Source organism: Durio zibethinus, chromosome 10 (assembly GCF_047325235.1).
Source record: "Durio zibethinus cultivar Kanyao isolate XHJ-2024 chromosome 10, ASM4732523v1, whole genome shotgun sequence".
In the NCBI taxonomy this organism is placed as follows: Eukaryota; Viridiplantae; Streptophyta; class Magnoliopsida; order Malvales; family Malvaceae; genus Durio; species Durio zibethinus.
In genome coordinates, this window is record NC_143171.1 from 17,890,462 (window position 1) to 17,915,423 (window position 24,962).

General features: G+C 31.2%; 1 long non-coding RNA gene and 1 other non-coding gene across 3 annotated transcripts in view; both read right to left on the reverse strand.

The window, feature by feature from the left end:
• LOC111291996 (uncharacterized) overlaps positions 1 to 14,465 on the reverse strand; it is a 32,020-nt gene extending 17,555 nt beyond the window's left edge. Inside the window, exons 1-4 of one of the 2 annotated variants that reach the window (XR_016345802.1) lie at positions 13,953 to 14,465; positions 12,671 to 12,747; positions 9,020 to 11,416; positions 8,807 to 8,903 (exon numbers count right to left, since the gene is read on the reverse strand). This is a non-coding gene — a long non-coding RNA (uncharacterized LOC111291996). Of the gene's footprint in view, positions 1 to 8,039; positions 8,904 to 9,019; positions 11,417 to 12,670; positions 12,748 to 13,952 lie in introns of those variants that run through there. The other variant, XR_002690465.2, reaches the window with a different exon arrangement.
• An 8,135-nt stretch (positions 14,466 to 22,600) lies between these two features.
• LOC149516508 (small nucleolar RNA R71) lies at positions 22,601 to 22,707 on the reverse strand. The gene has a single exon (XR_016346001.1). It is a non-coding gene; the product is annotated as a small nucleolar RNA R71 (small nucleolar RNA).
• Between the last annotated feature and the right edge of the window lie 2,255 nt (positions 22,708 to 24,962).

Here is a 24,962-nt window from a genome sequence, read left to right on the forward strand (position 1 = left end):
TTTGGCCATTTCAATTTCGAGAAGGGATAAGGCACATTTGGTCAAGTTTTGCAAGCATTGAGACTCCATCATGTTTGTCCAAGAGAGAATTATGATCCAAGCATGACCATTTGCTTAGCCATGAAGAAAATGCATTACACAAAAACTATACTCATTCGACCATGCAAAGGAGAAGATCAATTTGCAAGATCATGAACTCTACAAGTACAATCATGTTTAGCCAAGGCAATCTAAGAGAGCTATCATGTACTTTTTCCATAATAAAGGCTAGGTGCATTTGGCCAAGAGGAATTTGAAATTCACTATGAAGCTTGTTGCTTAGCCTTGAAGAATTTAACTTGGAGTAGGATTTTATCTATTTGCAATTCAAGACTTGGATAAAAATCAATTTGATCTTGAAGTTCCAAGCCTTAGCCGAATCCAACGGAGGAAATTATTCAAGATTTAATCAAAATGCATGCAAAGGCCAACCTTGAACCATCAAGAGACCATTCGGCCAAGAAACTTTAAACATCAAGATTAAGCTTATCCATTTGTATTTTAATTGGAAACAAACTCTTCTAAAGCATATCTCCCTTAGCCGAACCCTCCAATATAAATAGGGAAACCATTCACACATTTTCATCATCGTATCCCATCCCATCCCATCCCATTCATTTTTCTTTTCTTTTCTTTTTTTAGCTCTTTTCTTTCAATTCTTTAGTCCTAGGTGAGTTATTGGCTTAGGTGATTTATTTGCCAATAACCACAAAGCTTTTGTTTTCTTTAAATTCTTTTAATTAAGGAAGTATAATTTTTAAGATCTTTCTTTTTCTTGCTTTTAAGTTGCAAATCTTGTTTTCTTTTCTTTATATTTAGCAAGCATTATTTTCTTTTCAAGATTGATCCAAGCTTTCTTTTAATTCTTGCAAGATTTGGCCAACTTTTTTCTTTATTGTTCTTTAAGTTATTTTTATACAATCTTTATTTCAAGACTTCAAGCATTCGGCCTATTCTCAAGTTTCTTTACTTTTTCTAGATTTCAATTATTATCTTCTTAAATCTAGTTTTTGGCAATATTCTTTTACTTCCTAAGTGACAGTTGATGAACTTAAGATCTTTACCTACACATTGCCTTTAATCTTTACTTTCCCTACAACTAAATGTCGAATTCCCATTTGTTTAGATATAAGATCATAGGGCTTCACCTTTGGACAACCCAACATTACATTCTATAATTCCTGAGGATATGATATTGGAATACTTCTTTTTATTACTTGATTTGTACACTTACAGGCTATATGAAAAGTAGCAATCAAGTTTTTGGTGCCATTATTGAGGATTATAGCAGTATTTTCAATATAAATACAGATTTTTTAAACTCTTATAATCTAAACCTTTTTCTTTTGTTTATTTACTTTTTTTTTTTTTACCTTTCTTTGATTTTTTCTTATTTGCATGCTTAGATCCAAAAGTGGTGACTTAGCTCATATTGATTAAGAAATTCAAATAACCTTTAGAAAAAAAAAAAAAGAGCAATCAACACCACATGTACCAACTCTTATGGCCAATGCAAATAATGAAGGGTAAAGAACTTTAAGGGACTACGTAGTTCCTAATGCAAATGGTTTTTGACTATCTATCAAAAGGCTAGCTATTCAAGCTAACAACTTTGAAATCAAGCCTTCAATCATATAAATGGTCCAAACTTCTATGAATTTTGGAGGGTTACTAAACGATGATCCAAATCTCCATCTTTCTAACTTTATTGAATTATGTGATACTTTTCGCTATAATGGTATTTCTAATAAAGCTATTAGACTAAGATTATTTCCTTTTTCTCTTAAGGGCAAAGGGAAAAGTTGGTTGTCTTCTCTACCACCCGATTCAACCATAACTTGGGATGACTTGGTCCAAAAGTTTGTAACAAAGTTTTTCCCACCAATAAAGATGGCAAAGCTAAAGAATGAGATCACCACATTTCTACAAGCTAATAGTGAAACATTGTATAATGGATATGAGAGATTTAATAAGCCATTAAGAAAATACTCATACCATAATCTACCATAGTGGCTTCAAATCTAGAATTTTTATAATGGTCTCACACCATCTATGAAAACCACCTTAGATTTAATTGTAGAAAGGGCTATTATGAGCAAGACTCATGAGAAAGTAAATAAGCTTATAGAAAAGATGACTGATAATAATTACCAGTGGAGTATGAAAAGAAAGGTTAGTAAAAAGTATGTTGGTTTGTTTGACATTGATTCTATTACTTCTATCAATTCTCAACTAGTCACCCTTACCAAGAAAATTGAAGCCTTAGGAAGCCAACCCTAAGCCAACCATGTAAATACTATACAAAGCCTTTTTGTCTCCTATGATGTATGTGAAGAACTCCATGAAATTGTCTAATTCTTTCAACACCACAAATTACTCATCCTTAATACCATAGCACATCAACAATCTACCTCACAAGACCAAGCTAAATCTATTGAAAACATGGAATCACAAATTACCACACTGGTCAAAAATCTCCTAAAGCAACATGATGAGGTGATAGCTATAACCTTAAGGAGTGGAAAAACTCTACTTAGTGCATAACCTATTCCAAAAGTGATCCCCAAAGTGCCAGAGGTAAGTATAGAAATTGACAAACATGTATCTAATGCTCCCTTAAGGTTAAAGGATCCAAAAATTCCATTTCCTCAAAGATTCCAAAGACAAAAAAAAAAAAAGGCAATTTGTAAGATTTGCTAAACTCTTCATGAATTTGCAAGTCACCATTCATTTTTCTAAAGCCATTGAATGCATGCCTAAATACACCAAGTTCTTGAAAGGAATTTTATTAAAAGAAAAAAGATGAGAGGATCATTATATGGTGGCAATTACCTAAGAGAGCAGCACCATCATACAATAGGGGATCTCACCAAAACTACGTGATCTAGGTAGTATCACCATTCTTTACATTATTGGTAATCAATATTTTGATAAAGCTTTGTGTGATATTGGTGCCAGTATTAATGTAATACCTTTATTAATTTTCAAAAAATTTGAAAAAAGAAAGCTTAAGCCAACAACAACCATAATACAGTTGGTTGATGGATCAATTAAACACCTTAAAAGTGTGGCTGAAAACTTAATGGTACAAATAGGAAGGCTAATGCTCCTAACAGATTTCATAATCTTAAAAATTGATAAGAAAGTCAAAGTGCTAGTTATATTGGGGAAACTTTTCTTGAAGATAGAAAAAGCCATAATTGATATGCAGAAGGGGGAACTATTAATGAGTATGCATGATCAAAAAGAAATCTTTCACATGAAGGTACATAAAGAGGCTTAAGAAGTAGCTAGAGTTATAACCACTAGTGTAATGACAAAATGCAAGGTGAAAGCAACCATTAAATAATCCATTAAGGAACCTTCGGAGGTAGAATTGAAGCCTTTGCCTTCTTACTTGAAGTATGCATTCTTGGGTGAAACATCCACTCCCTTAATTGTTATCTCTTTAGCATTGAGCCAAGAGCAAGAGGCAAAGTTGCTAGACGTGTTGAAAAAGCATTAAAAGGCATTTGCTTAGGTAATAGCAAGAAATCAAAGGAATCAACCCTACCATATGCATGCATAAAATCCATATAGAAGATGAACAAAAGGGAATAATTGAATAGCAAAGACGTTTAAATCCTACTATAAAAGAGGTGGTCAAGAAAAAAGTCATAAGTGGCTAGATGCTGGAATTAGCTATCCAATTTCATCTAACTCATAGGTAAGTCTAGATTAATGTGTACCAAATAAGAGGGCATGGCAGTAGTGACCAATGAGGATAATAAGCTTATCCCCATGTAAAAACTATAACTTGATGAAGGGTTTGCTTGTATTATAATAAGTTTAACAAAGCCACTCACAAGAATTATTTTCCTTGGCCATTTGTAGACTAAATGCTTGATAGGTTGGTAAGACATGAGTATTATTGCTTACTTGATAGATATTCTGGTTGTAATCAAATACCCATAGCCCCTCAAGATTAAAAGAAAACCACTTTCACATGTCCTTATGGTATTTTTACCTTTAGGAGAATGCCTTTTGGGTTATGCAATGCTCCTGTAACATTTCAGTCCTATATGATGGCAATTTTCTTATACATGGTATAAGAAATCTTAGAGGTTTTTATGGATTATTTTTTTATTTTTGAAGATAACTTTGAACTATGTCTTACTAACTTGTCTAAGGTACTCTAAAAATGTGAAGAAACCAATGTAGTATTAAACTGGAAGAAATGTCATTTCATAGTTCAAGAAGGGGTTATACTTGGACATAAGGTATTTGTTAAAAGGATAGAAATGGATCGAGCTGAAATAAATGTAATTGAAAAACTCCTTTAGTTGAGTTTAGTCAATGAAACTAGAGGTTTTCTAAGGCATGCTGTTTTTATAGAAGATTTATTCATGACTTCTCCAAAATCTCTAAGCCATTATGCCAACTATTGGAAAAAGATGTCGAGTTCGACTTCACCCCGGCCATGCTAAAGCATTCCAACTTCTAAAAGATAAGTTGATCATTGCACCTATTCTCTCATGGCCTGATTGGAAACAACCTGTTGAATTAATGTGTGATGCAAGTGATATTATAGTAAAGCCTGTATTAAGGCAATGAAAAGATAAGATCTTCCACCTTATTCACTATGCAAGTAAGATTTTTAATGATACACAACTTAATTATGCTACAATAGAAAAGGAATTATTTGTTATGATCTTTGCACTTAAAAAGTTTAGGCCCTATTTGGTAGGAACCAAAGTGGTTGTATGCACAGATCATGCTATCGTCAAGTATTTGATCATGAAAAAATAAGCAAAACCCAGATTGATCAAATAGGTACTATTATTACAAAAGTTTGATTTAGAGATAAAAAAAAAAAAGGGTGTGAAAACCATGTAATAGATCACCTGTCAAGGATAAAAAAAAAAGACAAGGATAAGGAAGCCATCTAAGAGTTCTTTCCTAATGAACAACTCTTGGCCATTCAAAGACTACCATGATATGCTAATGATACGCTAATTTAGTAAATTATCTTGTAGGTAATGTTCTCCCACCTAACTTAACTTATCAATAAAAGAAAAAACTTTATATGATGTTAAGTATTACATTTAGAATGACCCTTTCCCATTTAAGCAATGCAAAGATCATGTTTTAAGAAAATGAGATTTTAAGAAAGATGTAGAAAGCATTCTTCAATAATGCCACACCTCAAAATATAGAAGGCACTATGGAGGGAAAAAAACGATAGCTAAGGTATTGCAATGTGGTTTTTATTAGCCTATTATGTTTAAATATGCATACAGATTTGATGTTTAGTGTGATAGATGCCAAAGGGTTGGTAACTTGACTAAGAGACAAGACATGCCCCTTAACAACAACCTAGAAGTTGAAATCTTTGACATTTGGGGAATAGATTTCATGGGGCCATTTATGTCATCTTATGGGAAACTATGCATCTTGCTAGCTGATTTTGTTTTAAAATGGGTTGAAGCAATTGCTTCACATTTTAATGATGCCAAGATAATACGTCACTTTTTGAATAAGATCATTTTTTCAAGATTTTGCATGCCTAGAGCCATTATTAGTGATGAAGGCACTTATTTTTGTAACAAAATCTTTGAAAAATTGCTAGCCAATATAGAGTGACCTATAGGGTTGCCACTACATATCATCCACAAATAAGTTGGCAAGTTGAGGTCTCTAATAGAAAGATAAAGAGAATTCTTAAAAAGATAGTTAATCATTCTAAGAAAGATTAGGTAGCCAAATTGGACGATTCATTATGGGCTTATAAAATGGCAAACAAGACCCTATTGGCAATGTCTCCATGTTAGTCTATGGAAAAGGATGTCATCTATTTGTGGAGTTTGAACATAAAGCTTATTGGGCCATTTGAAATTTGAATTTTGATCAAACTCTATTTGGTGAAAGAAAGATGCTACAAGTAAATGAATTGGATGAATTTAGACTACAAGCTTATGAAAATACCAAGCTGTACAAAGAAAAAAAGAAGTGATGGCAAGATTAAAAGGTAATGGAAAAGAATTTTGAGCCTAGATAGAAAGTGTTGCTCTTTAATTCCAAACTAAAACTGTTTCTTAGTAAGATAAAGTTAAGATGGAGTAGATCCTTTATTGTGACCTAAGTTTTTCCTTATGGAGTTGTAAAAATCATTGATGAAGAAGAAAGGCAACCTTTTAAGGTTAATAGGCATCTATTGAAAGTATACCAGGGAGGGACTATAAGACAAATGAAGGAAATGGTATGTTTATCTGAGCCATAGATTTAGGGATGGTCAAGCTTGACCAAAACTAGTGCTACTTGGGAGGCAACCCAAATTTTACATTAATGGTTATCATTTTTTTATTTCTTTATCTTTTATTAGGACAACTGTGTTTCTAATGCTTTTGTTTGAGTTGTTTTATTTTTAGGGATGAAGAAAAGTAGGGAGGATGCCTCATGCAATTAAGATTTGATCTTAAAAAAATTTTTTAGGACTATTTCTTTTTCCCTTATTTTATTCTTGACACATGATTCCATTCAAGTGTGGGAGGGGAAGAAAATTTTTTGACTTAAAGGATTTGGAAATCTTAACCCATCTTTGCTTTCAAACCCAATTAACTTGCTAAATATCATTATGATGTTCATTTAGTTGAAGTTATACATATTCTCTTAAAGTGACTAAAGTATGATCTAGAGTTTAAGTATGGATATAATGGAACTTGAAAAGAATTCTTAAATATGTCTTTTATTTGGATATGATTTTTATACATATATTTCTATTCTCTTTTAATGAAATGCTATGATTTTTGTGAAAATTTGTCACATGTGGATTTACATGAGATTTGAGGATATGAATAAGTGCTCTATAATTCATCTACTTAACCTTAAGGCAAAATCCTAAATTGTATTTGACTCAAGAGATGATTTAGGTAGTTCTTTAGACAGTTTGAGCCTTTTCCAAGCCACCCTATGATAATGCATCCCTAATACCCTTATTTGAAGCCTTTTATATTAATCCATTCTTTTTTTTTTTATTTTAGCCATATTACAAACCCAAGAAGTCTATTCTTTGATTTTTATTATTCTTTCTTTTGTTGACCTAACCTATTGTGCTTACATTTGTATGGACATGTTATTGATTTTGGGAGAAAGGGAGGCACAAGGAATGAAATGAAAGAAAGAAAGAAAATGGCAAGCATGAAAGGCAAAGCCTAATAAAAGCCAAAAATGGCTAAGATAAAAAAAATACCTTAAAAACAAAAAATTAAGTGATGCCTCACAAGTCAAAGTTGCCAAAAGAGCTCCCACTTATTCAAAGTCTAAGAAATTCAAAAAAAGTAAGCTTAGGGTTTTTAAGCCTAAAAATTCCCTTTTTCTTACCTTGACCCAAACTTTACATTACAACCTTGAAAAACCTGATCATGAGTTAAATATGTAGGTCTAACATTAGTGGAACGGGAGCATATCACTAACGAAAAATAGGTTTTTAGTGGCCTTTTTTTTTTTTCATATTTAGCAACATTTATAAATGCCGCTAAATGTGGTGTTTGCTAAAAACATCATTGAGAGTGTTGACTATGCTTGCGTAAGGAAAACTAGTAGCATTTAAGAAAAAAATGCCATTAACTTAATGGCGTTTATGTCAAAAAAATGCTTTACACACAAACATTGCTAAATTATAGAAATTAGTTATGTTTGTGCCAGAAAACAACATTAAATCTAGTGGCATTTTTGGACACAAATGCCGCTAATTTTGTAATTTAGTGGTATTTTTCACTACAAACACCAATAAATTTAGCGATATTTTTTTTATACAAATGCTTCTAATTAAAAAATTTAATGGTGTTTTTCATTACAAAAGCTGCTATAAATTAAAAAAATTACTTTTTTTATTTTTTCTAAATTTACTACTATAATTAAATAAAAATTTATTGAAAGAAATAAAAACGAATTTAAATTTATAAACAGGATATTACAAATATTTAAATATCTAAGTACAAACACCATTTTTTTCATTTTTAGACATAGTAACAACTACACTTAAAGAATATTTGGTATGAGAAAGCAAAGAACATTATTATTAAATCAACAATCATGCATTGTACAAGCCTTTCACATTAACAAGTGTGTAGAAATGAACAAGAACAAATAAATTTGCCATTGATGAGTTACAAGTAATCTTACAAGCCATGAGAGGCAACGTACTACAAAAGAAAGAGAGCTTCTTAATACATTGTTAAGTTTTTAGGAAGAGCAATAACCACTCTTTTGAGCACTAGGTTGCCCTTGGATCTATACTATCAAAGGCTGTACATTGTTCATGGCCAGTTAGCTTGCCATTCAGCAATAAGAGGCAATTTTAAGGAGTGAGCAAAACACGTAAAAAGTAATTTTCAATCAATAAGAACTAAAACTTTTGACATAAATATCATAGCAAATGGTTCATTGATCCACAAGTTTTTTCTTATAGATTGAATAATAAACCCTGACAGTCGAGAAACTAGTGCAAAAGATTCCATAACTGTATGGAAAAATATTGCTTAAGCAATTTTTTGCTTATCCAAAGATTTTATGCTTATCAAAGATTTGAAGCAATTTTATACTTAACAAGCCTAATGAAACTGAATTTCCCATTTGAAAAAAAATGATAGAATACATAATAGCTTAATGAAGAAGATGTACACAAATCATCATAAGCATGCCTTTTAAACCGTAAATTAACTACTTAAGCCATAAAAAAAAATTATTTAAACCCTAAAGATAGAAAGCATTTAGTATAAAAACATACCCATGGCTTTTGAATTTTGTGGGTTGAGAACTCCATTCGTGGTATCAACCCTCATATTTTTGACCCCTTTCTATAAATATTGGACATACTCTATCACCTACAAAAGAATATTGTTCCCATCAAGAAATTTTTAAAGCATAATTTTTTTCAAAAGGTAAATAGTTAGATAAATAATATGGTATGACATTTTTCATTTCCAGATTCATGGCATACCTCTAGCGAGAATCATGACATTCCTCTGGCAGGAATGAAGCTATATCTCTATTTTAATTAGTGTTTGGTATTAGATCTTTCAATATTTGAAATCTAAATGAATCAACAAACTAGTTAGTATTACCATTCATAAAGTTAAGCAAGTATCATCAATTTGCAACTGCTATTTGATAATTTCATTTTTTATAAAATTATCATAGGTCCATTTAAGATGTCATCACATAGGCTACAAAAAAAGGGAAATACAACTAGCATAACAGCTCAAAGTTAATACCTGTTGCAACTAAGAAAAAGATGCTGGCAGTGTGCACATGGGTTCCAAAGTTTTTGATGTAATAAGTAAGCTCTTCCAAGAAAATGCACATGAGACAAAAAAAAAGAAAAAGAAAGGAAAAAGCCAGCTACTTACGCATAAAAAGTCCCCATACGTTACAAATTTTCTTGCTTAAATTTTGGATGAAGAAGACTTGCACCAAGTTGAACTAAAAATGTTGCCAACTTTGTCAAGATTTGCTATCAACTAGTGTTTGGTCAATTTAGACAGCTCAAAATGCAACATTTGAAGACTTTAGAAGGATGACAACTCACCTTAAATGGGAAGCCAATAATACACCTCATTTGATTGGCAAAACAAGCCTGACATGAGGGAGGAAGCTAGCTGGAAATTTCAACTAGTGCAAAATTGATTATGGGCGGCTATCTATCTTCCAAATATCCTTGAGCTGACTTGGCATTTTTGAAGGTTGAGATTGTATCATGTAAAGCTTGGATCAAACATTAAAAAAGCTTTCATTCAGCTATAGAAGAGTCCCTCTTCATACATGCCTCAACATTTTTTTTCTTGGCTAGAACTCCAGGTGTTGCGGCTCCATAGCTACTATGTTCTTGGCTATTTAGTCTTTGTTCTTTGTTTTTCCTTTTTTTTTTTAATTATTTAAGTTTCTTTTACATTCCTTTACTTGTTATTTAGCTCTACTTTGGTTCCTTTAAGCAAACATTTTCCATTTAAGCTTGCAATTTCAATTTGTATTCGACACAGTTTTTAAGTTTCTAGGTTTGATGTTTGCTATTGTTTAATTAATTTTCAAGTTGATTTTATTTTCAACAAATCATGAGCATTTTATATACTGTTCCTCCACTTGTTAGCTTGATTTACAATGCTTTCTCTTGATCAAGTAGTTCTAATTGAGCTAACAAATTTAACTTTCTTTAAAAGCTATTTCCAAAATGCTATTCTATTTTTAGATTTTATTTTGTTTCGGTTTTTGTTACTTTTCAATTTCAATTCTGTTTCAATTTGTATCAATCTTTTTTTTGCTTGTTGAACTATGAGCTATCTAAGCTTCTATAAAATTTGACAGTAAAATTGCATATTTTGAGCTAGATCTAAGATTTAGTAGGAGCTATTTCATTTTCCAAGCTGATATTCCAGATTTTGTTTCACTACGATTTTGGTCAAATTTTAAGTACTAAATGATGTCCAATGCTTTTGAAAATTTATGTGCATGTTTACATATTAGTTAGTTACTTCCACAAAAATTTGGAGATCAAATACTATCAAATGAGAATGGAAACTTAATTTTAATCAGATGTTGTCCAGAACCTATTTCCAGATTTTAATGTTTGCTTTAGGTTGTTGTTTCTTTGACTTTTCATGGTTATTTGGGGGTTGATAAGGTTACTTCTGGGTTGAGCATTCACCCAAGAGGCATTTTGTTATTTGAATCAAGTGTTTTAAGTTTTTGTTTAATTTATTTTCATGTGATTGCTTTACTACCCTATTAATTTTTTGTTTTAGTTTGCTTGTTCATTTCTTTGAGTTTGCTTCTGAATCATTGATTTTGTCATTTTCAGCTATGTATATTTGGATCATGAGATCAGAAAACTTATCTCAAGTTCCTATTTGGTAAAGGTCATAATTTCATAATTAGAAAGGAAGTCATACCATTGATGAAGATATCATCCCGCCCTATTGAAGAAAGCAACAACTGTTGCTCGGGAATATGATATATTGAAATTAAAACTTTATTAGTCATTTCAAACTTTAATAATAAGACAATTGCATTAAACTATTGTGAGTATTAGGTCATGAAAACAACTTATACATTCACTTCTTTAAAATGATAGCCTAACTTTACCAGTTCTGAGAATAGGCCAAAGTGCTAGGAAAATATTACTATAGCAAGCCTAACCTGCTCTTCAGCAAACAAATAATATCTCCCATTGATGGAGTTTTCTTGGATACTAACATCTTTCTAGGTGCATTACCATCCTATTGAATCCATCTTCCCTTTCTTTCAAGATTGGTTGTGTTATACTGTCGACTTGATTTGGAATACTTTCTTCAAGGAATATTCTCATGTACACTACTACAAACATTGTTACAAATGCAGCAACCTGAAAAGGTAAAAAGAAAAACTTGTAGCAAAAATTTTGAAATGAAACAATTAGCAAGGTATAGTCCAGAGGTTTTAGAAAAGCTTAGGGAAAAACCTAAAATGTGGAAGTGGGGAGGAAACGAGCCACAAGGTTACATAATCAAGTGCACCTGAGCTTATGCCTAAAAGAATTCTAAATGCAAATGCATAACAGCCTTGCAATATCAAGTACAAAAAGAAATATAGGAGAGGATCTAAATGAGTTCAATCAAATCTATTAAGATTGGATTTCAAAGCTCACATAAAAGCCAAAGACTTCGATGATCAGGTCCTTATTCATGAGTCATGACTGCAACAAAGTTTCACATTTAAGTAGTGACAAATTATGTAACAATATCATTAATAACAAAACTTTATATAAAAAGAAAAGAGGGGACTTTTTTCTTATGATTTTAGAATCATTTGTGCTTGCTTTTGCTCCACTGGCGAGATGATACATTTTCCTTTTGAGGTTGAAGGTATTCAAAGAAACCCCTCGTTAATGCAAAATTTAAAAGCCAACAAGTTCATAGACAAGGAACAATATGATATCAATACGACAATAAGAGCATGTGTAATGATATTTTGTCATACTATTGAACACTTTATAACATTTATTTCTTTTGAATATAATTGAATAATCAAACTATCAAACATTGTAGCTTTATATGGCATAATTGCACATTTGCTCCATCATCTCAAATATATGCATGATGATAATGTTGGAGTTGAACATGACACTTGAGGTCGGGTAATGGTATATTGAAATTGAAATGAGTCTTGGAATGCAATTTTGTGATGAGAAAGATGGTTACCAAAGTTTCCATTTGCTTGTCAATTGTAATTGGAGTCTGAAACTTTATGTTCGTAACACTAGCACTAATAGTCAAAATCCAAGGAGCCCTATTATGAATGGAATAGAATTCCAGCCTAAAATTTCCCCCAGAACAGCTTGTCAAGATAACTTTCTTCATGGCATGAAATGCCCGGTTACTGTCATGTCTTGTAAGTAATCTCCATAGTTCCCACCAATGGACAATGACAATAAGTCAACCCCAAACAATAGATTTAAACAGTAGTAAATGAGAGGAATTTTGTGAGAGTGATTTGTCAAAACATTGCTTAGGTATCCAGCATATTCTATAGGAAATAAAGTCAACTTTAATGTATCAAATTAGATGTGAATTCATTACAGAAGAAAATGAAAACAAGCATCTTGTATAAATAATCTAACCTTGAATCAATAAATTCATGTCTATGTATATCCAATATCAACTTCAACTTCACATCACTACCCTTCAAATCCTGGACCTGTAATTAAAAAAAAAATATGTAGATTAGTAGATTTTCCTTTTTTTTTTTTGAAAAAAAAAAGTATACAGGTTGATATAAGCATATTTTACTAGTAAATGTAGGCATATTTCCCTTTAATTTGAGCAAGCATCAATTTCCTATCACAAGTTTCTTGAAGACATGTTTAATGAAAATAACAGAGCAATATTAATCAATCATACCATGGCTTGCAACTTATGCATCTCAGCAGCATGGTCAATAGATCTGACAAATAAATTCTCACACTCTTTTACATGTTCATAAATAACTATTTACAAATTCTTTGCAAGTCCATATAGAAAAAATGATCTCTAAGCCTTTAAAGCAAAACCAAAAATAACCACACTACTTATAAAGTAATAACCTTTCTATGAAAAATATTGGAAAAAGATCACACATCAACCGAAATAGAATGAATATCCATTGCAACCTCTTTGTACTTACCTAATTGACTCTGCATTAAACTCATTTCCTAAGGAAATGAAGAAAGCAAGTTTTTAAATTTTACAATGTATAATTCCCTTTATTATATGTATAAATTTTACAATTGGATATGAATCAAGTTGTAATAAATCCCTTTACTACACTTGGATACAAATCATGCTTCAATTGGTTATAAATCAAGCTATAATTTATACCGTAATTCCTTTTATTGTAATCCATTACTGGTGTAAACATCCAATGAGAAGCTCTAGAATCAGCAACATCCAATGATCTCCGAAATACATCAGCTATATCATTTTTATACTCAACTCCTTTATTACATTTGGGCATATTTACTGTGAAAATATTTATAATTCAACAATTAGTGCCAAGTCCACCAGTTTTAGCATATAATAAAAAACTAGATAGAAAACTTTACACTTTTTGATTTTGTACTATTGTTTTAATTCGAGATAGAGAACTATTTATAATTCAATAATCTACTCTAAATGCTTGAACTAAAACACCAAACTTGCAAACATTGGCCAAGTCCACCAGTTTTAGCATACAATAGAAAACTAGACAAAGAAATTAATGACATAAGAGGAACAAAGACAAAGATAGACAAGGATTTTCTAAATACTTCCACACTTGGATAACGCAACTTCTCATGGGATTGAAAATAATATTAACCCTAAAAATTAAAATTAAAAATTACAAAAATTTGAAAATAAGCACAAAATAAATGTTCTATTACTAACCTTAAACCAGTGTTGTACATGGATGGAAAAGGGAGATGAATGTCATTAATGGAACGATAGTGGCAAGTGAACGGTAAAGTTCTTGAGGGTTTAGTTTAAGGTGGGATTCGAAACAAATTGGAAAAGGAAAAGGAATCAGATCGAAAAAAAAGACAACACATTGGAAATGGCATGAAAAGAAAAAGAATCGAAAGCAAAAGTAAAACAAATGACCTAAGTTTGCAGAGAAGCAAGAAGCCTAGGAAACGAAAGGAAATCGAGTGCAAAGAAGAAAAGGAAACCTGGGTTTCATTTTAGGTCAAAATAAAGAATGAAGCAAATGGCCTAGGTTTGTAAAGAAGAAAAAAACATGGGAAAGGAAAAGAGATCAAGCATAAAGAAGAAAAGGAAACCTGGGTTTTAGGGAAAAATTAATGGTGTTTATTTCTTAAATGCCACTAATTTCTACCAGCGTCTATTCGTTCAAACGCCATTAAATCTTTCTGAAATGCTATGCTTTATTAATTTTAGAATCCATTGTTGCAACATTTATTAGTTAAAATATCACTATATCTTTCAATTAAAGGCATTTTTCATAAAAATGTCACAAAAAAATTAAAAGAATAGTTTGTTTATATAATTATATTTATGAAGTCTATTCTATCTTTGAGTTGAAATGTAATGAAGTGTTTTATGTTTTGTTTACTTGCATTATATGCATGAATTAAAGATTGAGTAGATTTGTATGTATTAATAACATAAGGTATTGAAAGCTTGCTTTTGAAAAAAATTCTTGTGACTCTATGTTATTCTTATCTTTGTATTTTGCAATAGTGTATGATAAAAGTTTTGTATAATTTATGACTTTGAGGATATTTATAATATTATTTAATTTTGTTGATTTTAGGTTTTGCTTAAGGACAAGCAAAAGATTTAAGTGTAGGGGTATGATAGCACTTAAATATATAGAGTTTTTACATGTTAAAATTGGTGCTAAATTTAAAAATTTTTTATTGATTGTGGTACTTTTAATGTTATTTTCATAATTTTTGGGTTTAAGGCTTATGGAATTGATTTTCATGCAATCCATGCATGAAGATGCATATTTAGCCATGCAATGCAAGGTGGTAACCAAACCCTATAGCTTCCTTTCATCCATCCATGCAATAAAGCAAGTGCTTGAAGTGCATAAAGATTAATCGACCCCTATCACATTCGGCCATTTCAATTTCAAGAAGGGATAAGGCACATTTGATCAACTTTTGCAAGCATTGGGACTCCATCATGTTCAACCAAGAGAGAATTGTGATCAAAGAATGACTCTTTTACTTTGTCATGAAGAAATATGTCACACAAGGACTTTACTCATTCGACCATGTAAGGGAGATGATCAATTTGCAAGATCATGGACTCTACATGTACAATCATGTTCAGCCAAGGTACTCCAAGAGAGCTACTATGTACTTTTTTCACAATGAAAGCTAGGCGCATTTAACCAAGAGGAATTTGAAGTTCACCATGAAACTTGTGGCTTAACCTTAAATAATTTAACTTGGAGTAGGATTTTATCTATTTGAAATTCAAGACTTGGATAAAAATCATGTTCATCTTGAAATTCCAAGCCTTAGTCAAATCCTATAGAAGAGATTATTCAAGATTTGATCAAGATGCAAGTAAGGGCTAAGATTGAACCATCAAGAGACCATTCGATGAAGAACACTCAACCATGACGAGTCCCATTCAGCTATAAAACTTTAGAGATCAAGATTAAGCTTATCCATTTGTATTTGAATTGGAAACAAACTCTTGTAAAGCATATCCCTCCTAGGCCAAACCCTACATTATAAATAGGGAGGCCATTCACTCATTTTCATCATCCCATCCTATTCATTCTTCCCTTTTCTTATTTCTTTAGTTCTTTAGAGTTATTAGCTTAGGTGACAAATTTGCCAATAACCTTGTTTTCTTTAAAATCTTTTAATCAAAGAAGTATTATTTTCAAGATCTTTCTTTTTCTTGTTTTCAAGTTGTAAATCTTGTTTTCCTTTCTTTATATTCAGCAACCATTATTTTCTTTTCAAGATTGATCAAAGCTTTCTTTTATTTTTGTAAGATTTGGCCAACCTTTTTCTTTATTATTCTTTAAGTTATTTTTATACAATCTTTATTTCAAGACTTCAAGCATTCAACCTACTCTCAAGTTTCTTTACAATTTTAAGCTTTCAATTATTGTTTTCTTATATCTAGTTTTTGGCAATATTCTTTTACTTCCCAAGTGACGGTTGGTGAACTTAAGATCTCTGCCAATTCATAACCTTTAATCTTTACTTTCCCTGTAACCAAACCCTAAATTCCCATTTGTTTAGATATAAGATCATAAGGTTTCACCTTTGGTAATTATAAACAGCCCAACATTACATTCTATAATCCTTAAGGAATCGATACAGAATACTTTTATTACTTGATTTACATACTTGTAGGCTATTCAAAAAGTAGCAATCATATTCCTTAGTAGAAATGAAGAAGATGACATTTTCCTTTCTAATGGATTGAATAGTTTGATACATCAAGGTCTCAGTTCATTCAAGAAGGCTTTTCAATTTGAAGGGAACAAAAGAGATGTATACTTTTCCATTTAGGCTCACAAATGAAAGATAATTTTTTTAAAAATGATGAATTTTTTAAAAACCAAACATGTTTGACACATTCTTTAGCCTCCAAATGTGGCATTTTGATAGATTTTGAAAGGTTATTTTGGATTGGAAACAAAGTTCAAATTTTCAAAATCAATTTTTTTAATGGATTTCAAACTTTAGGACATTGAGATCTTTGGATCTTTCAAATGGTTTATGTTACTTTATATTAACCTTTTTCACTTGGTTAGGCAATATCAAGATTGGCTTCAAAGTATTTACGTTTGCTCTAGACTTGCCCTTTTTGGGTTTTCACCCTAGAACCTCTATTTTTTCCTTTCATCATTTTTTGCATTACTTAATTATTCCAACATGCACTTAATAATTCAAATTTCATCCAATATTGGGATGATGGTTCAAATAAGTATTTAGGCAATGAAAGGAGTCACAAGGCTCATGGGTTATATGGTGATTTGACAAGGAAAAGCTCTTTAGTTTAAGCATCATGCTTGAACAAAATGGACTTGTCAAAGCACATAATGTAGGCCAAGGTTTAGGGTTTTGAAAGAAAAAATAGAGGCCCAAAATATGTTTAACGGTGATAAAAAAATGATCATTACATATTGTATGAAAGGGTTATTTAGGACGTTTGTCCTTTCATTTCCACTTTTGCCATTCCATCTTTTTATTCCTTTCTCCATTTTGTTTTGTGGGTTTTTTTTTCTTTTTCTCTTTGTTTTTCTTTTCCCTTTTTGTTTCCTTTTCTTTCTTTCACTTTTTTTGCACATATCTACTTTTGATTGAGTAAGTGCAAAAAATTTTGAAAACTCACTTTATATGTCCCTCGGCATATAAGGTTCCATCTTTATAATTGGAATAGGACTTCACCATACATGATTCTTGAACATGTCCCTCTCTTGCTCCCAATGTGGAGAGTGATCCTTGGCTAAATTTCATTTAGAAATAATTCATCAGGCTTAAAAGAATAGCAACTAAATAATTTGAAGTTTTTAAAAAGATAATCAAAGATAGTCATTTGTCATTTCAAACATAGTCACTTAAATTGAAAAGTAATTCCTTTTAAGAAAATGGGTTAATAGAAAGACTTTTCAAATTTTCTTTTCTTGGATTTTTGGCTTTTCTTGACTCTTTTTTTTTTCTTCTTTTCTTGATTTTTTTTCCATTTTTGGTGTTTTTGGTTTTTTCAATTTTTGAGTTTTTGTTTGGATTTATTCAAATTTCTCAAGTACATGAAGTCTTAATCAACTTTTTTTCTTTTTTTTTTTGGTTTTATTTTGTTTACATTCCTCCACTTTGCCAAAAATGCAATTCATGAAAAATGCTTCATTTTAACATGTCACGCCTAATGAAGGTCAATATGATAAAAAAAACCAAGTGGAATGAACTTGATTACATGTCAAATTGTTCATATCACTCCACAAATAAAAATGATTAGTCATAACTCAAATTGTTTTAGGGGTAATAAGTAATCTTACTTTTTTTGTCAATGTGCCCCAGGACATGAAGAAATGATAACTTTAGGAAGTGAATTGAAGCATTGGTGTATTTGAGGTCATTTGAAGAGATTTGGGTGGTTTCTTGATGGATGAGCTCTTTTTTTTCTTCGACAAGTTTGAAGCATAATCTTGATACATAACCAAGTTACCAACATCTATGTTTTTTAAAAGAGTCCTTATTTACTTGATTTTCAAGAAATCCAAGAAAAAACCCAAAAAAAGAAATTAGTTGCTTTATTATTCATTGCCTAGGAAAAGATTACCATCCTTTTATATCTTGTCATGATCTGGTGTAGATGGAATTTAAACACAAGCCCTCTTGAAACATTAAGGCTTATAGTGGTTTTTATTCGAATGGTTTGAAACATAGAAGTGTTTGGAGAAAAAATGTAAGGGTATTTATTAGGATAAGTTAATTCCTACTAGTAATCACCAATTCTTTCAAGACTCTTTTTACCTTTTGTTGTGAGCCAAAATTTCTCTTTTTTATTTTTTAAAAAAATGATTTATTTCACGTTATGTGAGAATTTATTCAAATCTAAAAAAATTTCCTATTCATTCTCTTTTTCCCAAAAAATTTTAAGAACTTTGAGAAATTAAAAGCTTTAATCGACAATATTTACAAATTCATGAGACAATATAATGTGCAATGATTGAAACTTAATGTTCATTCACTCAATGTAAATATTCAAGCTAAACCAAAATTCACACATCAAAGAGTTCTAAACAAAGATTAAAAACTACCGTTCATCGGCATACTATCTTTAAAAGCCAGACATTGCTTATGATACAATGATTTTTCTTTGATCCAAACTCTATAAGCCCAACTTTGATAAAATCCCTAACATTGTGCTTTAGTGTGAGAAAATTTTCTATTGAAAGACCCTGATTACCATAATGATAATCACAAAGTGCATTAGCATCATACCATCACGAGTAAGAAGGTTTAAGGGAATCTGGTGCATAGGCTCTAGAAGGTTCTTTTGAATAAGATAGGGTAACAATTGGTGTTAGACAAGAGAACTGAGTCCACCTAGTTTCTTCATTTGTTGACTTATGGCCAGCTTTGATCTTTCTTAAAGGTAGTTGGCTAATTAACATGTTAGGGCATAACCATAATTGCAAATGCAAAAATAATGGCAAGTACTGGAGGTCAAAAAATCGTTAGCTGTACAAGTCATGGAGCTAGATGATAAGCATAATAGTTGAGATTTGAACCAATTTGTGATGATGCTATAAGATCTAGATACCCTATCTAGAACATTTTAGTGATAACTTTATAAAATAGAGTTATTTTTAATACTTAAATGAGTTATTTTTGCTTCGTTCTTAGCTAAATAATGTTTTTTTTTTACTCCTAATAGGTTCGATTTTTTGTTTTGTAGGAAATCTTGAAAAAATATTGAATCTTGTCAAATCTTGAAGAATCTTGATAATTCTTGATCAATCTTGGATGATTCTTGGTGCATTAGAATGAATTTTTTATTGTTCTTGATATGTTATTGGAAATCTTGGAAAGAAAGAGTGGAAAAGCATTGAATATTGGTTTTACTGAATTCAAAAGAGTTAAAATTGTTCAATCTTCCTAAAAGATTGAGAAAATTCATGTAAGAATCAAGTTAGGCATGTTCGATCATAATGAAGGGTAATATTATAGTTTCAAGTGAATGCAAGTCTATGTAGCTCTTTTAGGTGCATATTCATGTCATTACTAATGGATGACATGGCAACAAGTCTTTTCTGATTGGTTTAGAAAGATGACTTAGAGGCTTATGTGGAATGATGACGTGTCAATTCTGTTCAAATTGGAAAATGCTAAACAGCCCTTTATTTTTCCTACTTGGATTTAGAATTTGTAGTTCTATTTAGAGTAGGATTTCTGTGATATAAAAGAAAATTAATAAGGGGTAGCAAAGCAAGTCTTTTTGTTGAAGGAAAACTCTAAAATTTTTCCAAAAAAAAGCCAAGCCATGACATGCATAAAGAAGTTCAAGATTATGCAATTTGAAAATTCTTTCTAGAAGGTTAGTGTACCTTAAACCAAAACCAATTTTTATTTTTAAATAATTACATTTTCCTTCTTTTCTTCTCTCTTAGAAGTTGATATATGTCAGGATAAGAAGTTGCTAGAAGATATTTATCATCTAGAAGACAAGATATGGTTTAGAAAAGTTCTTGTGCAAAGTTTTATTTCAATTTGACTAAACAAGCATTCTTTGATTTAAAAAGTGGGGTTTAACCGAACCAAAAAGCAACTTATTAGAGTCCAATTTGGCCGAACACTTTTTAGAGTTCTTTGTCTATAAATAGCTTGTTTTATGTCTTATAAAGAGAAGTATGAGGTTAGGGTGATAGACCAATCTATAGTTTTGTTCTTGTTTTCTTTTACAACTTTCTTCTTTTTTAATTTTCTATTCTTGTGAATTTGATAGTGCCTAAACACATATGCTTTTACATGTAAAAAATGGTGCTAAAATTCAAATTTTAGATGATTTTTAGTGTTTTTTTTTTGTTATTTTCATGGTTTTAAGCTTTCAAGCTCAAGAACTTCATTTTCATGCAACATATGTATGCAAGCATGCAAAATAGTATTTTTGCCCCAATTGTAGAAGCTCATTGCCAACCCACCTGGATCCACATTCATACAATTTAATCTCACTTGGACTCCAACTTGTTCGACCAAGAAAGAAATGTGATCCAATCATGACTCTTTTACTTAGCCATCAAAACATTGTGTTGCTCAAAGACTCTACTCATTTAGCCATGTAAATGAGAAGCTTAATTTGTAAGATCATTGACTCTACAAGCACAATCCTATTAGGCTAAGACCATCTAAGAGAACCTCTTGCAATTTTTTCACAATGAAGGCTAAATACATTCAGCCAAGAAGTATTTAAAGTTCACCATGAAACTTGTTGCTTAGCCTTGAAGATTTATACTTGAAGGAGATTCTATCCATTTGAATTTCAAGATTTGGATAAAAATCAAACTACTCTTGAAATTCTAAGCCTTAGCCAAATCCAATGGAAGATATTGATTAAGATTTACTCAAGATTCAAGCAAAGGCCAAGATTACATCATCAAATCCCCTATTCGGCCAAACTTTCCAAGAATGAAGAGACCATATTCGATCAACCACTTAAAGATAAGGAGTAGCTTCATCCTTTAGCATCTGAAATAAATTCAAACTATTGTAAAGCCTATCTTTCCTTAGCCAAATCCCTCATTGTAAATAGGGAGGCTATTCACTCATTTTCATCATCCCATTCCACTCTTCTCTTCTATTTTTTTCTTTTAGTTCTTTAGTTCTTTAGGCGAGTTATTGGTTTAGGTGATAGATTTGTCAACAACCACAAAATATTTTGTTTCTTTAAATTCTTTTATTTCAATCAAAGAAGTATTGTTTTCAAGATGAAAATATTGTTTTCTTTTCTTTATATTCGGCAAGTATTATTTTTTCCAAGATTGACCAAAGCTTTCTTTTATTTCTTGCAAGATTTGGCCAACATTTGTTTATTGTTCTTCAAGTTAATTTTATGCAATCTTTATTCCAACTTTACTTCAAGCAATTCGGCAATTGCTTTCATTACTTTTCAATCTTTTAAATCTTGTTTTCTTAGATCTAATTTTGGCAATATTCTTTTACTTCCCAAGTGATAATTGGTGACATCAAGATGTATGCCTACACATCACCTTTAATCTTTACTTTTCCCTGCAACCAAACCTTGAATTCCCATTTGTTTAGATATAAGATATTAGGGTTTTGCCTTTGGTAATTGTGAACAACCCAACGTTACATTCTATAATCCTTAAAGAAATGATACTGGAATACTTCCTTTTATTACTTGATCTATACATTTGCAAGCTATAAGAAAAACAATAATTAAGTTTTTAGCACCATTATCAGGGATTATAGCGGTGTTCATAATATCGATATAGAATTCTTAACTTCTTATAATCTAAACCTTTTTCTTTTATTTATTTACTTTTCTTTTGCTTTTCTTTGATCCGTTTTTTTTGTTTGCATGCCTAGATCCAAAAGTATTGACTTAGCTCCTATTGATCAAGAAATTGAAAGAACCTTTAGAAGAAAAAGAAAAAAGCAATCAACACCATTTGCACCAACATCAATTGCTAATGCAAATAATGAAGAGCAAATAACATTAAAGGGCTATTTAGTTCCCAACGTAGATGGTTTTCAACCATTTATTAAAGGCTAGCTATTCAAGCCAATAACTTTGAAATCAAGCCTTCAATCATACAAATGGTCCAAATTTTTGTGCAATTTGAAAGGTTACCAAGCGATGATCCAAATCTCCACCTTTCTAACTTTTTTGAATTATGTAATACTTTTTGCTATAATGGTGTTTCTAATAAAGCAATTAAACTATGATTATTTCTTTTTCCTCTCAGGGACAAGGCAATAAGTTGTCTTCTTTACCATAGGGTTCAATTACAACTTGGGATGACTTGGTCTAAAAGTTTTTTAGCAAAGTTTTTCCTACAAGCCAAAATAGCCAAGCTAAGGAATGAGATCACCACCTTTCTACAAGCTAATGATGAAACATTGCATGATGGATGTGAGAGATTCAAAGAGCTATTAAGAAAATGTCCACACCATGGTAGACTCTAGTGGCTTTAAATTCAAATTTTTTATAATGGTCTCACACCAACCATAAGAACCACTTTAGATTCAGCTACTAAAGGGGCAATTATGTGCAAGACTCTTAAAGAAGCAAATGATCTTATAGAAGATATGGCTACTAATAATTATCAATGGGGCATGAAAAGAAAGGTTAGTAACAAGTTTGTTGTTTATTTGAGATTGATATTATTACTTTTGTCAATTCCTAACTAGTCGCCCTTACCAAAAAAATTGAAACCTTAGGAAACTATCCCCAAGCCAACCATGTGAATGCTATACAAAGCCTTTTTATCTTTTATGATATTTGTAAAGTACCCCATTCCTTTAAAAGATGCCAGTTTAGAGTAGAACCAATTCAATACATCCAACAAGCCAAACCAAACAACAATCCCTATAGCAATACCTATAATCTTGGATGGCTAAACCACCCAAACTTTTCTTAGAACCAACCAATCAACCAACAATCAAAACAACAACCACCGGCCCAACCCATCAAATTCCAATGCACCTTAAGAAAAAGAAACCCACCTTTGAAGACATGTTAACCCAATTAATAAAGCCAATAAAGCCAATATCCAAAGTCACACTGCATCCTTAAAAAACTTAGAAAACTAAATAGGTCAGCTCACCCAAGCCATAACAAACCGCCCTATAGATACCCTGTCTAACAATGCTGAAACCAATTTAAAAAGATAAGGCAATGAGGGATGTATTAAAATCTATTGTTTTAGAGATGAGGAAAACCCTTAAAAGGAGAATACTAAAATGGATTATGAAGATGATCCAGAAGAATACATTGAAAGGTCTTTTAAAGAAAGGTAAATGCTACTGCTGGCAAAGCACTACTAGAAAGCATTCAACTTAACCTAAAGAGATAGTCTAAGGTTAGCCAGTCTAAAATAATTAAAAAAAAGCTATCCAAGAGGAAGATCCATAAGAAGAAGATGAAAAAGTTCAACCAAGGCCAATGATGATTATCAAAATGTATAGGTAGTGTTTTAACATAGCACCATCTTTCCCAAGGCTTATTTCAAAATAACTACACAAAAAATTGAAGGAAGCCACATTCTAAGAAGAATGCAACCTTGAACTTTAGCAACTCTACCTAAAAAGCAAAAAAATGTAGAGAGTTTAACTATACCTTGCAAAATTGGAAGTTTAAAATTTCACGATGCTTATAGTGATGTTGGTTCTAACATAAACTTAATGCCTATTAATCTTTTTGTGTAGCTAGGGTGTAGAGAGCTGAAGCCTACCTAATTCAACATTAAATTAATTGAACACTCTACTAAGTTACTGTAAAGAATGTTGAAAATTGTATTGGTTAAATTGAATAAATAAACTTTTTTTGTAGATTTTGTTGTCTTAGACATGAAGGATTATGAGCCTCTATTATTGTTAGGAAAACCTTTCCTATTTAATTTCAAGGTCGTAATAAATGTGTATGACGCTAGCCTTACCCTTAGATTTAAAAAAAAGAAGTTGTAGTTTGTATTTGGAAGGTATGGTATGCTATAAGATGAAAAAGATGTTAGTGCTGCAAAGGTAAAAGAAACCCTTACGAAATCTATCCTAATAGATAAACCTCCTAACCCTCTTAATTATTTAGCAACCCTTAGCTACAGCCATGTCAACCTTACAAGGAATTTAAGTTTTGTACATGTTATCTGATCTAGGAAAACTAGCACACCTCTTAAAGCCAAGTCTATTTATGTCATTCCACGAGGAAGGAGGCAACAAGGTAAGCTCTTTCCAAATGGGTAAAAAGATTTGCATAGATTTAGGGATGGTTAAGCTTGACCAAAACTAGAGATGCTTGGAAAGCAACCTAAGTTTTACTTTAACAGTTATGATATTTTGTTTTCTTAATTTTACTTTTACTAGAACAGGTATGCTTTTAATGTTTTGTTGAGTTATTTTTGTAAAAATGACAATAAGTATGAAAGATGCTTATACAATTGAGATTCAACCTTAAAAAGAAATTTAGGGAGTATTTCTTTTTCCTTTGTGCTTTTGATATAATGTTCCATTCAAATGGGGGGGGAATGTTCTTGAACTTGAAAGATTTTGAAATCTTAATCCACCTTCGCTTTCAAACCAAATTGACCTACTAAATCTTGTTATGATGTTTACTTAGTTGAAAGTTGCATATATTCTCCAATAGTGACTAAAGTATGATATGGGGTCTAAGTATGGATATAGTGGAACTTGGAAGGAATTCTTAAGCATGTCTTTT